Here is a 16929-nt window from a genome sequence, read left to right as displayed (position 1 = left end):
AGTATTAACTGCAGTAAGTTTTACTTTAGTTCTACTTTGCAATTTCTTGTGAGTAATTTAGTAAGAGTGTTTTTCCTGAAAACACACCAGTAAATAAGTAAATAAATAAATAAATAAATAAATAAGCTGTTCTTTATCTGCATATATTTTTGATTGTGGCACTCACCCATTCTATTGGTAATTTTAAAAGCAATCATAATTTGTGGTGTGACACAAGGCTTTGATAAGGTGGGCACTTAGTAAAAGTGCTAATAAATCTTGACTTTAGCCTCTGGTAGAGTTAGACCACAAATTAAATGACAAAAATATTGTATTTTTATTCTACTTCAGTCATTCAGAATGAGTTCAGTGACCCAACCCCCTCCTATCAAATCTTGGGCTTCCTTTCACAGTGTTGATTCCAGACTGAAAATATTACAGTATAAAGTCTTGATTCACAGGCCCAGTTCTGAGAATGTCTGAATGTTAGAGGATACCCCTCAATGAGGGGTATCACAGTGAAGCAGATGATGTGGGTACAAGAGCTGGCAGAACATATGTTGTTTTAAACATTGCTGGCACTTAACTGGGTAGTCTGAAATACTGAATTTCTACTAGCTCTAATTTCCCTAGGGACCATTTACGCTTCTGTAAAATGATGGTTTATAACTTCACCATCAGTTTTCAATTTTGAATGTTACCCTTTCAGGTTACAGATGGGAATTTTTTAAAATTTATTTATTTACTTTATACACCAATATCAGCCCTCCTCCTCCCAGTATTCAAGTCCTCCCACCAGTCAACCTTTTCCTCCTGTTTTGAGAAAGGTTAGCCCTGTCCTGGGTGTCACAATACCTTTTACCCCTTTCCTTCCCTGTACATCAAGTGGCTACAGGACTAGGTACATTTTCTCACACTGAGGCTAGCCAAAGAAGATCATTCAGGAGCACGGGAGACACAGGCAGAAAGCAGGCTCAGAGACAGCCCCTCTCCTCCAGTTTTTGGTGATTCTACATGAAGACCACGCTGCTCATCTGCTACTTATATGTATGGGGTATAGATCCATTTTGTGCTGCTTTTTGGTTGGTTATTAAGTCCCTGGGACTGGGTCCAGATTAGCTAACTCTGTTGGATTATCTGTGGAATCCCTGTCTTCTTTGGGTCCCCCAATGCTTCTCCCAATCTTTTCTAATCCTTTCCCAGTTCCATCTAATGTTTTGGTGTGAGTCCCTGAATATCTTTCCATTGGCTGCTGGGTGGAAACTTTCATAGGACATTTATGCTAGGTTCCTGTCTGTAAGCATAACAACATATCATTAATAGTATCAAGGCATTGGTTCTAGGCCATGGGATGGGTCTCAGTTTGGGACAGTCATTAGTTGGCCATCCCCTCAGTCTTTATCTTTGTCCCTGTATATCTTGTAGGCAGGGTACATTTTGGGTTGAAGGTTTTGTGGGTGGTCTGCTGTCCTTATATCCCCTGGGATGCCTAAATGGCTACAGGAAATGGCAGATGATCAAATTTTGACTTTTTTGTATTATTTTAATTATATGTATATACATAAGGGTGTGTGTGTGTGTGTGTGTGTGTGTGTGTGTGTGTGTGTGGTTGTGTGTGCACACACATGATGGGGTGTGCATGTGGATACAATGTCTGCAGAGTTCAAATAGTGTAGATTTCATAAAACTAGAGCTATAGACAGTTGGCTACCAATGAGCGTTCTGAGAACCAAATCTCTCTTCTACGAGAATATCAAGTGCTCTTAAACACTGAAGTATCTTTGCTGCCCTCTCTGGTATTTTGTTCTTATATCCTAAGTCTTTATATTATTATTACTCTAGAGCTCTTTCAGTATTTTAGTAGAGTTTCTGGAAAACTGTTCCATCTATGCTGCATCCTGAAAGTCCATTGTATTTTTTTTTCTCAAAATCACAACCTGGTTCTGGACTGGTAATCAGTCAGAAACTAGAAACAGTCTATGTGTCTATCAATGGATTAATGGATAAAAAAAACCATACTGGAATATTACTCAACTGCTAAAGAAAAAGAAAGATATTATGAAATTTACATGTAAAGCGATAAAGCTAGGGAAAAAAAATCATCCCGAGTCAAGCGACCCAGGCACAAAATACAAATATGCTACATATTCACTTATATGAGGATGTCAGATGTTAACTCTTTAACAAGCAGACTAGTATCCATATAACCACAGAGGTTAGGTATAAAGTAAGGAACGAGGGGAGAATTGTTCCCCCCTTTGAAGGAAAAATAGAATAAATAGCTATGAATGGAAGGAGGGATCTATAACAGGGTTATCAGAGTGAGGGGAAGATGGAGGTGTGAGGAGGAGTTAGAGGAAGGAGAGCTAAAATTAAGGGTCATTGAGGGTCATATGGAAAGGCAATATAGTACAAGCATCCCAAATGTCTACATATATAAAAGTGATCAAATGGAATCAATAAATAACAGGAGATACAGAGTTCCAACTGAACATCTCTTGCTACCAAATACTACTCTTCTGCCAAAGGAACACAACAGTAAAATACTCCTAATGACATTCTGCAACATCCATAGACAGAGTCTAGACTCATAGAGCTTGTTCAGCCATAAGCATGCTAATTTCACCATACAGTAAATGGAAATAAATGCAAATACGCACAGCTGGACAATGAACAGAATTTGGGAGACCTTGCAACATTTACTCATAAATGGTATGTTCCCATTCATTCTTTCCCTTCAAGACTCAAGGAACTCTGAAGAAGAGGAAGCAGGAAGGGTGAAGAATACCAAGAGAACAAGGCCTTCTAATCACAGCAGGGTAGTTGCACATGTGACATTACAAAGAGCCTGCCAACATGCATAGGGGTGCCTGATGAAATCTTGGTGCTCAGGGAGGAAATGGAAATAGCCTGCATGCTTCACCCAGGAACTGTCTACAATTGATAATTACTCCCAAATGAAATGTTAGGTTATTCCAAAGGAATTTCACTGGATAAAGAAACCACTCTTAAGGTCAGGCTCTGTGCTCATTTGGAGATGGCCAACACAAAACAAACTCAATGGCATTTTTACAGAGTCATTCTCTCATAATGCTTTGACAAGGCTTTTTGATCCTTTTATTCCTTTTTTAACTTACAAGTCCTCTCTCTCTCTCTCTCTCTCTCTCTCTCTCTCTCTCTCTCTCTCTCTCTCTTGCGCGCGCGCGCGCGCGCGCGCGCGCTCGCTCTCTGTGTGTGTGTGTATGTCCATTTTATGTTTTTATATGATTTCTCTGTGTGTGTGTGTGTAGATCTGTTAGTTTCTGTATCAATGTAGGGCTTTTTTGAGGATTTTTCTTTGACTCCTTTCCTTTACTATCATTATTTTGTCCTATTCTGGTTTGTTTGTTTTTATTTACCTTTATTTTTATTTTGTTGTTTTTATCATTTTATTTAGATGCCTTTTTATATCATAATGACAGAGGGAGGAAAAGAAGTATGGAATTGGGTAGGAGGGGAATGTGGAAGACCTGGGAAGAGTTGAAGAAAGGGAAATCTTGATCAAAACATATTCTGATAATAATATATTTTTCTAAAATAAATAGACAGATAAATAATTTCCATTATTACTGCATGTATACCCTCTCCAACCTTTCTCTATATTTCCAGTGGTGATCATACTACAGAAAAGACTCTAGATATCCTTACTTTTCTTGTTATTTTTGCTTATTTTTCTTTCATCTTTTCATGATTGTTGAAAACAGAAACGGACCTTTCTTAACACTTAAAATAGTTAAATCTTAAATTGAACTGCATTTTATTTTAACTTGCCAAACAGACAGAGATTTTAATATCAATATTCTTCAATTCATTTGAAAGGAAAAAATTGTCCTATGTTTTGTTGATTACTTTTTTAAGTTTTTTAAAAATGTTTATTTCTGTAGAAATAAAAGTTTGTGATTTACTTTATTATATTGTATAATTTTATATGAATAATAACAAATATATGATGTGTTTTCTCATGGTTTATGATTCTCACAAAATTGGACTCTGATGTATCATCATAGAATCAAATTCCAATCTAGAGTTAGGAATTAGTTAAAACATATCTTTGTGGTTTCTTTATATTGCTACACCATGTACATGAATACATACTTTAGATTATTGTCCTTTAAATTATTAAGTCTGTAAATTTTTTATTTTTTTCTTGGATAGTTTATGTACTTACATTTCAAATGTTATCCCCTTTTCCGGTTCCCCCCTCCCATCCCCTTTGCCCCTAATTCTGTGAGTATGTTCTCCCTCCCACACACCCACTCCCATCTCAACACCCTGGCATTCCCCTACTCTGGGGGAAAAGAGCCTTCACAGGACCAAGGGGTTCTCCTCCTATTGATGCCAAACAATGCCATCCTCTGCGACATATGCAGCTAGAGCCATGGGTCACCCCATGTGTACACTTTGGTTGGTGGTTTAGTTCCTGGGAGCTCTGGTAAATCTGGTTGGTTGATATTGTTGATTACTTTTGGTGACACTTCCATGCCTGCAACTGCTATTTGTACAGGGTCAAATTTGGTCCCCACTTCTAGACAATAACTCTATTGTGAAGAGATAGTCTTAGGTTATACATTGTGTTATGAAGAAGTACCTTACACAAGTATTTTCTAGGCAACTTAGTACCTTATTTCCCATGTACTCTCAAATTTCAACTGATTACAAAGATTTTGGTGGAATTTTAATGTTTATCATATTTCATTACCCTTCTTCAGTTTAACTTGAGAAATAATTAACTGAAAATGAAAATATTGTGGAAATTGAATATTACTTTTGTCTTCTGTGTAGAAAATAAATTATAAAAGTTCATCTATAAAAAAGAAAACAAGCATTTAGTTAAAGAATCTGGTAGAAAGTACTTTAGATATATATCATATATCAAAATCACATATATGTCATACTTGAATATCCAGCATGTGATTATTTATCCAATACTAAATCAAGGATAGGCTCTTTTCTTCTTTTATGCAAGTCTTTGAAGTTCTAAGAATGTAATTCTCCTGCTTTATTTACAGATATATTACTTCATGTTTAAAGATTTTCATGAGTACATTTCAAGAGAAACTATATGTATTTAGTATGAAACTGATTGAATTCAAAACACACCTCATTTGTGTTTTAAAATTTGGATCTTAATGTCTAGTATAGCTTATTAATCATAGAATTTTGAATTACTAAAGACTAATAGATTTAGCAATATTTTTGCTAAAAAATTTCCATTTATGTTGAAAGTAAACTAGACATTAATTTTTTCTTGAGTCAGTGTTGTATTGAGATCTTACTTTTCAAGCTCCTTGCCTCGATAATATTTTCAAACCACAAGAATGCAGACACAAAAGAACACACATGGTTTGTACTCACTGATAAGTGGATATTAGCCCAAAAGTTCAGAATACCCATGATACAACCCACAAACCATATGGAGCTTAAGAAGAATGAAGACCAAAGTGTAGATGCTTCAATCCTTCATAGAATGGAGAACAAAATAAACACAGGAGGTAGAGAGGGAGTGAGGGATCTGGGAGGGAAAGAGTAGTGGGAGGAAAAAAGGGAGGGCAGGAACAGGTACTGGAACAGACATGAGAGAAGTACAGAGAGTCAGGAAACATGTAGCAGTGGAGGATGGGAAACTGGAAGTAGTTACTAGAAAATCCTAGACACCAGGGAAGTGAGAGGCTCCTAGGACCCAATGGCAATGACTTTAGCTAAAATACCCAACAAAGGCGAGATATAACCTGTAGAGACCATCTCAAGTAGATAGACATGGCCCATCCCCAGTTGAGGGATGGGAACACTCACACATTGCAAAATTGTTAATCCAGAAGTCTTTCTGTCCAAAGGAAAGATAAGGACATAAAATGGAACAGAGACTGAAGGAAAGGCCATCCAGAGACTGCCCTGCATAGGAATCTGTCTCATTTGCAGACACCAAAACCCCACAGCCTGACACAGCCATCTCCTAAGAGGCTCTGCCAGAACCTGACCAATACAGATTGGGATGCTCGAAGCCAATCATCAGACTGATCACAGGGACCGCAATGGAGGAATTAGGGGAAGGACTAAAGGAGCTGAAGGGGCCTTATCTGGCATCAATGGCAGGGAAGGCGCTTGGTCCTCTGGGCTTGAGGCCCCAGTATAGAGGAATGCTAGTGAGGTGAGGCAGGAGTTGGTAGGTGGGTGAGGCAGCACCCTCATAGAAACACGGTAAGTGGTGATAGGATACGGGGTTTACAGAGGGGAAATAAAGAAAGGTGATAATATTTGAAATGTAAATAAATAAAATATCCAATTACAAAAAGAAAAATGATAACAAAGCAAAGTTGTGAAGAGATTTAAAAAAGAAGTGGGTGAGGCAATCGGATGATTGATTCAAAGGTACCTTACTGGATACAAAGAGAGAGATAGCACTCAGGAATAAAAGAGAGTCAGTTGACTGTTTAAGAGGCCAACTTAAACCAAGCATGTAAGTGCTGAAGTTTAGATCTAGTTCACATCACAGAGGTCTGGATAGAAAATACATAGGAGTACAGAGCTGAGCAAAAGCCCTAGAGATCCATTCAGGTGCATTTAGACTATCAAAACCATGCTGTAGTCACAAACAGGACAGCAGGTATGGCTGTGCCCTTGTAAAGTCCTCTCTTTTGTATGATTCTGGTGAGAGGCCATCTTTATTCATAGATATTATGTGGTTAAGTTCAGAGCTTTCACTTCTCTAATATAGATTTGATGTACCCATGTGATCATGTTTCCTTGTTGGCTACGTTCAAGGATAGGAATATATTTTATGTATAAGTTATCAGCCTTTCTCATAGTTTGTAGTAAACAGATGGATAAATGTTAGCTGTTCATTCATACAGACAGGATTCAGAGTAATTTCCCTCAGGAATCACACTCAAAATGGACACACAGCTCCAGTAAGCATGGTAGCAAGAGTTAAGATATAGCCTGGAAAAATTATACTATCTATCCTGTGGAGTAGCTCAGAACAGGGCACAGACTATACTTAAGACATACTGCATAACTCCTCCAGAAAATGGAGTAGGGGTTCAGATGAGAGGAGTAGCTAGTGATACATTCTCCCTCACCATTTCAATTAAATTAAGAAAACAGTTTATTATAAAAATACTGAACTCCTATCAGTATCAATCTCAGTCTTGCTAAAGAATATCTTTCAAACATTTCATGTTTGTACATCATTTTTCCCACAGAATGGTGAACTCAAAATAGTTGTTAATGTTAAAACAATAAAAATTAGGATGTAAAAATGTCTAAAGTGTTGACAGTGGCATAATTGAAGTATAAATAGCATACTTTGATTTGTACTTCATCACTACATCTTCAGGTTATCTCCACTTTTAAATAAATTTTGGCCTTTCTAAGATGTTATATACTCAACAAAATGTAGGCTCATGGAGGCGAAGGTATTAATCTGAAAGTCAGGCCTGTGTCTAACCCCATACCCAGTGACATAATTGTCATTTCATGAGCCTCTAAATTGAGCAATAAAGATCCCATCTATAAGAAAGTAAGCTGAGGAGTGGTGGCCCTCTACTAACCATCCATTAAATACTCTGCCCCTCCTCTTTTCCTCTATGAGAAAGTTCCCCACCCACTTACCACTCCTGCCTCACACCTCTAGCATCTCTCTACAAAAGTACATCAAGCCTCCCTCCTCTCTCATTGCTATCAGATAAGACCATCCTCTGTTATATATGTATCTGGAGTCCTGGATCCCTCCATGTGTACTCTTTGGTTGGTGGTTTAGTTCCTGGGAGGTCTGGATACTCCAGTAAGTTGATATTGTTCTTCCTATGGGGTTGCAATCTCCTTCAGCTCCTTCAGTCCTTCCCCTAGCTCTTCCACTGGGGTGCCTGGGCTCGGTCTAATGGTTGGCTCTGAGTATCTACTTCAGTATTGGTCAGGTGCTGGTAGAACCTCTCAGAACGGCCACATCAGGCTCTTGTCGACAAGCACCTCTTTGCACCAGCAATAGTGTCTGGGTTTGGTGTCTGTGTGTGTGTGAATATCATGGATCCCCAGATGACGCAGTCTCTGGATGGCCTTTCCCTCAGTCTCTGCTCCACTCTTTGTCTCTTTACTCCCTTGATTATTTTGTTTGCCCTTTGTAGGACTGAAGCACTCCCTCTTCTGTCTTCCATCCTGTTGAGCTTCATGTGGTCTGTGAGTTATTTTGTGGACATTCCAAGCTCTTTCCCTAATATCCACTTACATAACATGTGTGTTATTTTGTGCCTGAGTTACCTCACTCAGGGTGATATCTTTTTAGATCCATCCATTTGACTGTGAATTATATGAAGTCATTGTTTTAATAGCAGATTAATATTCCATTGTGTAAATGTCCCATATTTTTTGTATCCATTCTTCTGTGGAGGGAATCTGGGATGTTTCCAGTTTTGGCTACTATAAATAAGTCTGCTATGAACATAGTGGAGCATGTGACCTTATTATGTGTTGGAGCTTCTTTTGAGTATATGCCCAGTAGTGGTATGGCTGGGTCCTCAGGTAATACTATGTCCAATTTTCTGAGGAACTGCCAGACAGATTTCCAGAGTGGTTGTACCACTTTGCAATCCCACCAACAATGAAGGACTGTTCCTCTTTTTCTATATCCTCGCCAGCATATACTGTCAGCTGAGTTTTTGATCTTAGCCATTCTAACAGGCATAAGGTGGAATCTCAGGGTCATATTGATTTGCATTTCACTGATAACTAAGGATGTTGAACATTTCTTTAGGTGCTTCTTGGCCATTGGCGTTTCCTTAGTTAAAATTTTTCTGTTTAGCTGTTTCCTACTTTTAGTAGGGTTATCTGGTTCTCTGGAGTCTAACTTCTTGAGTTCTTTGTATATATAGGATACTAGCTCTATATTGAATGCAGGATTAGTAAAGATCTTTTCACAATCTCTAGGTTGCTGTTTTGTGTTATTGACAGTGTCTTTTGCCTTACAGAAATTTTGCAATTTTATGAGGTCCCATTTGTCAATTCGTGATCTTAGAATATAAGCCATTGGTGTTCTGTTCAGAAAAAAATTCCCCGAGCCTATGTGTTCAAGGCTTTTCTCCACTTTCTTTCCTATTAGATTCAGTTTATCTGGTTTTATATGGAGGTCCTTGATCCACTTGTGTAGGCTGATGTCATTATGCAGGTGAAGGCAGGTACAGGATAGAACGAGACCTGTCATTGGATGAGAAGGAAGGATGGGCGGGAGAAAAGTTTTAGAGGCAAGCAACCCAGAGAACAAGGAGGCGGATGTTAAGATTTCTCTCTGTACATTTACAGGTAGTTATGAATATTATTAAGGGATGAATGTGTACAAGATTTTTTGTATCTAGATGAGCTAACTGTATCTTATCTAGGTGGGCAATTATATCTTATCAATTGGATCTGAGGTTATTGTGTTGTGTGTTCTTTCATATGGCGATTTGAGTTCAAGAAAGTGTGTGGTAGCTCGATACACTGGGCTGGCAGGGAATTAGGATGTGTATGTCTGACATGGTGGCAACCTGCCTTTGGAACTAGATGGATAGAGAGATTGTTGCTGGGCTCAGAGAGTAGCCATCGGCAGTGTAATATGGGATCCAGCTTAGTGTGTGAGTTGCTTTGTTGCCTGAGATGAAAATATCCCACAGATGTCATGGGGATCTATGGTGCCAGAACTAGTGTGGGCTAAAAAGAAATTTTATTTAATGTTACTGCAACACACTTGGACTTGAGCTTTGTACAGGGAGATAGGAACAGATCAATTTGCATTCTTCCACAAGCTGACCACCAGTTGAATCAGCAGCATTCAATGAAAATTCTGTCCATTTTCCACTGGATGGTTTTAGCTTCTTTGTCAAAGAGGAAGAGATAATATGTGTGTGGATTCATTTCTGGGTCTTTAATTCTATTCTATCGATCTACCTGTCTATCTCTGGACCAATACCATGCAGTTTTTTTTTTTTCAAAATCACTATAGCTCTGTAGTACAGCTTGAGGTCAGGGATGGTGATTCCTCCAGATGTTCTTTTATTGTTGAGAATAGTTTTCACTATCCTGAGATTTTTGTTATTCCAAATGATTTTGAGAATTGCTCTTTCTAACTCTGTGAAGAATTGAGTTGGAATTTTGATGATGATTACTTTGAATCTGTAGATTGCTTTCTGCAAGATGACCATTTTTACTATATTAATCCTGCCAATCCTTGAGCATGGGAATTCTTCCCATCTTTTGAAGTCTTCTTTGATTTCTTTTTTCAAAGTCTTGAAATTTTTGTCATATAGATCTTTCACTTGTTTGGTTAGAGTCAACCCAAGATATTTTATATTATTTGTGACTATCGACAAGGGTGTCTTTTCACTACATTTTTTCACAGTGTGTTTATCCTTAGGGTAGAGGAAGAATACTGATTTGTATGAGTTAAGTTTATATCCCACCACTTCGCTAAAGTTGTTTATCAGCTATAGATGTTTTCTGGTGAAATATCTGGGGCTATGTAAGTATGCTATCACTATCATATCATCTGCAAATAATGATACTTCGACTTCTTCCTTTCCAATTTTTTCCCTTTGACCTACTTTTGTTGTATAATTGCTCTAGTTAGAACTTCAAGTACTATATAGAATAGATAAGAAGAGACTGGGCATCATTGTCTTGTCCTTGATTTTAGTGAGATTGCTTCAAATTTTTCTCCAATTAGTTTAATGTTGGTTACTGGTTTATTATATATTACTTTTACTGTGTTTAGGCATGGGCATTGAATTACTGATGTTTCCAATAGGTTTAACATGAAGGCACATTGAATTTTTCAAATGCTTTTTTAGCATTTAATGAAATGATGATTTTTTCTTTGAGTTTGTTCATGTGGTAGATTACTTTTATGGATTTCTGTATATTCAACTATCCCTGCATTCCTGGGATGAAGCCTACTTACTCATGATGGATGATCATTTTGATGTGTTCTTGGATTCAGTTTGCAAGAATTTTCTTGAACATATTTGTATTGATATTCATAAGGGAAATTGGTCTGAAGTTTTCTTTCTGTAGTTTTGGTATCAACAGAACTGTGGCTTCATAGAATAAATTAGGTAGTGTTTCCTCTGTTTATATTTTGTGGACTAGTTTGGAATGTATTGGCTTTAGGTCTTCTTTGAAGGTCTGATAGTATTCTGCACCAAAACCATCTGGTCCTGGACATTTTTGGTTGGGAGACTTTTAATGACTACTTCTAGCTCTTTAGGAGTTATCGGGCTGTTTAGACAGTTAATCTGATCCTGATTCAACTTTTCTCTCTGGTATTTATCTAGAAAATTGTCCATTGCATTTAGATTTTCCAGTTTTGTGGAGTATAGGCTTTTGTAGTAGGATCTAATGATTTATTTCAGTTTCTATTTTTATGCCTTCCTTTTCATTTCTGATTTTGTTAATTTGGATACTGTCTCTGTACCCACTGGTGAGTTAGGCTAAAGGTTTATCTATCTTGTTGATTTTATCAAAGAACCAGCTCCTGGTTTTGCCAATTCTTTGTATAGTTCTTTTTGTTTCTACTTGGTTGATTTCAACCCTGAGTTTGATTATTTCCTGCCCTGTACTCATTTTGGTGGTATTTGCTACTTTTTGTTCTAGAGCTTTCAGGTGTGCAATCAAGCTGTTAGTGTATGCTCTCTCCAGTTTCTTTTCGGAGGGACTCAGAGCTATGACTTTTTCTCTTAGCACTGTTTTCATTGTGTCCCATATGTTTTGTATGCTGTGTCTTCATTTTCATTAAATTCTAAAATGTCTTTAATTTCTTTCTTGACCAAGTTTTCATTGAGTAGGGTGTTGTTTAACTTTCATGTGTATATGGGCTTTCTGTCATTTTTGTTGTTATTGAAGATCACCTTTAGTTCATGCTGATCTTACAGGATGCATTGCATTATTTCTATCTCTTTGCATTTGTTGAGTCCTGTTTTTTGACAGATTTTATGGTCAATTTTGCAGAAGGTTTCATGAGGTAGTGCAAAGAAATTATATTATTTTGTTTTAGGATGAAATGTTCTATAGACATTTGTTAAATCTATTTGATTCATAACTTCTGTTAGTTTCACTGTGTCTCTGTTTAATTTCTGTTTCCATGATCTGTTCATTGCTGAGAGTGGGGTGTTGAAGTCTTCCACTATTATTGTGTGAGGTGTACCATGTGCTTTGAGTTTCAGTAAGGTGTCTTTTATGAATGTGAGTGCCTTTGCATTTGGAGCATAGATATTCAGAACTGAGAGTGCATCTTAGTAGAATTGGTGAATATGAAAATGTCCTTCCTTATCTTTTTTTATAAATTTTATATAAAGTTGATTTTATTCGATATTAGTATGGCTACTCCAGCTTGTTTCTTGGGACCATTGCGTGGAAATTTTCTTTCCACCGTTTACTCTGAGGTAGTGTCTGTCTTTGTGCATTTCCTGTATGCAGCAAAATTCTGGGACCTCTTTAAGTATCCAATATGTTAGTCTATGTCGTTTTATTAGGGAATTGAATCCATTGATGTTAAGAGATAGTAAGAAATAGTAATTGTTGTCTCCTGTTATTTTTGTTGTTAAAGGTGGAATTATATTTGTGTGGCTATCTTCTTTTGGGTTAGTTGAAGGAAAATTACTTTCTTGCTTTTTCTAGAGTGTAATTTCCCTCCTTGTGTTGTTGTTTTACATCTATTATCCTTTGTATGACTGAATTTGTATTTGTGTAAAGATATTGTATAAATTTGTTTTTGTCATGGAATTTCTTGCTTTCTCCATCTATGATAATTGCTATTTTGGTTGGGCATAGTACCCTGGGCTGGCATTTGTGTTCTCTTTGGGTTAGTATGCCATCTGCCTAGGATCTTTGAGCTTTCATAGTCTGTGGTGAGAAGTCTGGTGTAATTTTGATAGGTCTGCCTTTATATGTTATCTGACATTTTTCCCTTACTGTTTTTAATATTCTTTCTTTGTTTTGTACATTTGGTATTTTGACTATTATGTGACAGGAGGAATTTCTTTTTGGTCCAGTCTATTTGGAGTTCTGCAGGCTTCATGTATGTTCATAGGCATCTCTTTTTTTATGTTAGGGAAATTTTTTTCTGAAATTTTGTTGAAGATATTTACTGACCCTTTAATTTGGGAATCGCTGCTCTCTTCTATACTTATTTTCCTTAGGTTTGCGCTTCTCATTGTGTCCTGGATTTCCTGCATGTTTTGGGTTAGGATTTTTACATTTCGTATTTTCTTTGTCTGTTGTGGCAATGTTTTCTATGGTATCTTCTGCCCTGAGATTTTCTTTTCTTTTGTATTCTGTTGGTGATGCTTGTATCTATGACTCCCAATCTGTTTCCTTAGTTTTCTTTCTCCAGAGTTGTCTTTCTTTGTGAGTTTTTATTGTTTCTATTTCCAGTTTTAGATCCTGGATTTTTTTTTATTCTTTCATGATTGGTTTGGTTGTGTTTTCCTGTAATTCTTTAAGGTTTGTGTGTGTGTGTGTGTGTGTGTGTGTGTGTGTGTGTGTGTGTGTGTGTGTTTCCTCTTTAAGTGCTTCTACCTGTTTACCTGTGTTCTCTTGTATTTCTTTAAGTGAGTTATTTATATCCTTCTTGAAGTCCCCTATCATCATCTTGAGATGTGATTTTATATCAGACTCTTGCTTTTCCAGTGTGTTCAGATATCCAGTGATGGCTGTGGTGGGAAAATTGGCTTCCGATGATGACAAGTAGCCTTGCTTTTTGTTACTTATGTTCTTCCACTTGCCTCTTGCCATTTGGTTATCTCTGGTATTAGCTGATCTTGCTGTCTCTAACTGTGGCTTATCCCTTCTGTAGGCGTGTGTGTCAGCACTACTAGGAAACTAGCTCTCTTCGGGCTGAATTTGGTATGGAGATTTGTGACACAAAATCAGCTCCAGGGCACAGAGAGAAAAATGGAAGGATTGTGCCCCAGGTTTTTCCTTGTTTCCTGAGGGCTCTGGACGGGTCCCTTTTGGGCCAGATGCTCAAGCAGAAGTGATGGTCTCATCTGTGCTCTCAGCCATGTTAGCACTCTTGGGACACCAGCTCTCTCTGGGTAGGATTTGGATATTGAGAGCTATGACACAGGGTCAGCTCTGGGCACAGATGGAAATCAGAAGAATTGCTTCAACCTTTCCCTAGATATTCTGTAGCTTTTATGCTATTGTGGGAATTATACTATTCCAGATGGCCATTATTTTTTTCAACTTACTATTTAGTTTTAATTTGCTTTTTAGATATTACAATGGAAGGCTAGGAATATGTCTGTCCCTAGGCCCCTGCTTTACACTTTTTCTTTTTGTAAAGCAAACATATTGTGCTAAGTAGTTATGATATGAGATAGAGGACCTACTGCAGAAAGCCTGTAATCTCAGCTATTGGAAAGGCATAATCAGAAAAATTGTATGTTCCATGCTTGCATATACTAAGTGAGTTCCAGAATACCCAAGGCATCTTAGTAAGACCTGGTCCCAAAGGAAATTTGAACTGAGGACTAAGGATGTAGCTTAGTTGTAGAATATTTGTCTAGCTTGTACAAGGCCTTGAAATAAATTGTCAAATTTCTGGGGGTTCCGGGGTGGGGGGAGAGAGGGAGAGAGAGAGAGAGAGAGAGAGAGAGGGGAAGAAGAAGAAGGAGGAGGAGGAAGAGGAGGAGGAAGAGGAGTGGGAGGAAGAGGGGTAGGGGAGGGGGAAAAGGAGGGGAGGGGAGGGGAGGAGAGGAGAGGAAGGAAAGAAGGAAGGCAGAAAAAGGCATGTGTTGACTAAAGTTACAGTCACCAAGTATAATCTAATGTGTCTAGTCATTGCAGTCAACAAAGTGTTGAATCTTTTGATGAATTCTGACACTGTGGAAGGCTTTAAACCGATCTACCTATGTGAATGTCAAGACTCACTCGACAATTCCTGCTCTGGCTTAACTACTCAACATAGTATACATACAAATCACACAACTTTGAGACTGCCACATTAAAAAGTAGAAAATCAAACAAAAACACGGAAGTAAAGAGAATAAAAAGTACAAATAAATGTATTCATGTCAGAAAATACTTTGTTAGAATTGGAACCTATAGATCATATTTACTTATAACTAGGAAATTTGACCTCAAAATTAAAATACTGAGCAATAGAAATATTTTAGATTTGATGTGATAATTCTGGAAAATGTCAGAACCTGTTAAAACGATGAAGAAATACTTTGAAAATTATACAAACTTTTAAACAAACAAATTAAATCTGGAATGGCAATGTACATTTTAAGAAAATCAAGTGAAACATAAGATAATTCCCATCTGGACTGATGTTTCTGTAACTTACACTGCAGCATGTAGCCAGCCTGAAAGCAGACCTGGCAATCCTTAAGGGAAATTACTTTATTTGTAGCAAATACCATCAAACCCCCTTCATGTTATAATGCTCTGTAGTTGAAAATCATTTTTATTTTTACAATTTTTGTATTATATAAATTAACCTGAGGAAATTCATTAAGATATGTGGACTTATTTAAAAACACTAGTAACTAAGGACCAGTAAGATAGTTCAGTGTGTAAAAGAACTTGTCAGTCCTGCAATGACTCAAGTTTGGTTCTCAATCATCACATGGTATAAAGGAAGTACTGACCTACAGACCTTGTCTTCTGATTTCCACATGAACACTATAGCATATGTGTACCCATATATACATTTAGGCAAACACTCATGCACATAAAATTAAATATATGCTAAAATAATAAGGATGAAATAGTACGGTTCTTTTATATTAAAAACACTAGCCTAATAAGTTTCATTTCTTTACATCAATTGCAAATGATCATAGTACCCTTGTAGTACAGGGCTTTAAGAGCCATTGACAGTCTTGGAATAGAGCAGGAAGCAGTGCTTCCTTTATTACTAATTGTTCCTCAAATTGTTTGTAAATGTGAACATGTAGGGGTTCTGCTTAAGTCTCCAGATACATATTCTATAAAAAATAATAAGTAAATAGAATGAAAGATTCATACCTTCTCTGTCTATATGTGAAGCTGATGGATGGCTTCACTTTGGTGCTTGCCAGGGTGAATGATCCTTGGAACACTTCACTTCCTTTTTGGTGTGAGTAAAATCCTGGTCATACTTGAAAATGCAAAGAACATAAATGCTAATACATATATAGAGAAAGAATAATGAAGTCATTCCTATCTACTTCTTGGTTAATCACATCATAACATCTAGAGTTTCCTTACGGATAGCCATGCTCGAACTCATTGCTAGTTTTTGTCATTACTAAATTAATTACTAAGAAAAATAGCATAATTCTGTACCCATGAACATAAGCAGATAACTATTTTCAGAAACAGAGGGATGTTCTTTTTTTCCATGTCTTACCCTTAAGACTTGGCTATAAAATCAGCGAAATCATCACCTCATAGGCAACACATATTAAGCCTGAAATGCTGAGGCCTAGCATTTGGTTTCAAGTTGATGTCTAGGGTGTGAAACTTCTGTCCCACAGTCTTGTTCCCCGCCCTCACTCCCTATCACCTTAGTTTCCTGTGTTCCCTTTTTTCCTTTTCTTTCCATTTGTCCCATACTGTAGAATAATATCTTACTGAAGAAGTAATTAGGGCCTAAGTAGCTTCTAGAATATTTCAAACTTTTCATTTTCTGAGTGTACAAGAAATACCCAGAAACATTCTATAGTCTCCTGAAATACCTAAAAGCAAGTAGATCATATACTGTGTTGATTATTGCTTTGCCATCCTACTCTGATTAATTGCTGGAGTTCAAGTTTCTTTTATTTATATACCTTCCATTTCTGGGCATGAACATTTTGCCCACTGCTCTCCTTATGGCCTGGAGAATATCACTAAATCTTCCACTATTGCCTGCTGATAAAGGATGCTAAACCCAATCTTCTTCCCTTCATCTTG

At 37.2% G+C, this 16929-nt stretch overlaps 1 long non-coding RNA gene across 2 annotated transcripts in view; it reads right to left on the bottom strand.

Annotated features, from left to right (window-relative positions):
- The window catches only part of LOC120097576 (uncharacterized), an 82470-nt gene that overhangs the window by 28234 nt on the left and 37307 nt on the right, over positions 1-16929 (bottom strand). For both annotated transcript variants that reach the window (XR_005495141.2, XR_005495140.2), the window contains exon 2: positions 16021-16132. This is a non-coding gene — a long non-coding RNA (uncharacterized LOC120097576). The remainder of the gene's footprint in view (positions 1-16020; positions 16133-16929) is intronic.

This window comes from Rattus norvegicus, chromosome 16 (assembly GCF_036323735.1).
Source record: "Rattus norvegicus strain BN/NHsdMcwi chromosome 16, GRCr8, whole genome shotgun sequence".
NCBI lineage: Eukaryota > Metazoa > Chordata > Mammalia > Rodentia > Muridae > Rattus > Rattus norvegicus.
The sequence above is the reverse complement of the archived record's forward strand: the minus strand, read 5'-3'. Positions and strand labels throughout refer to the sequence as shown.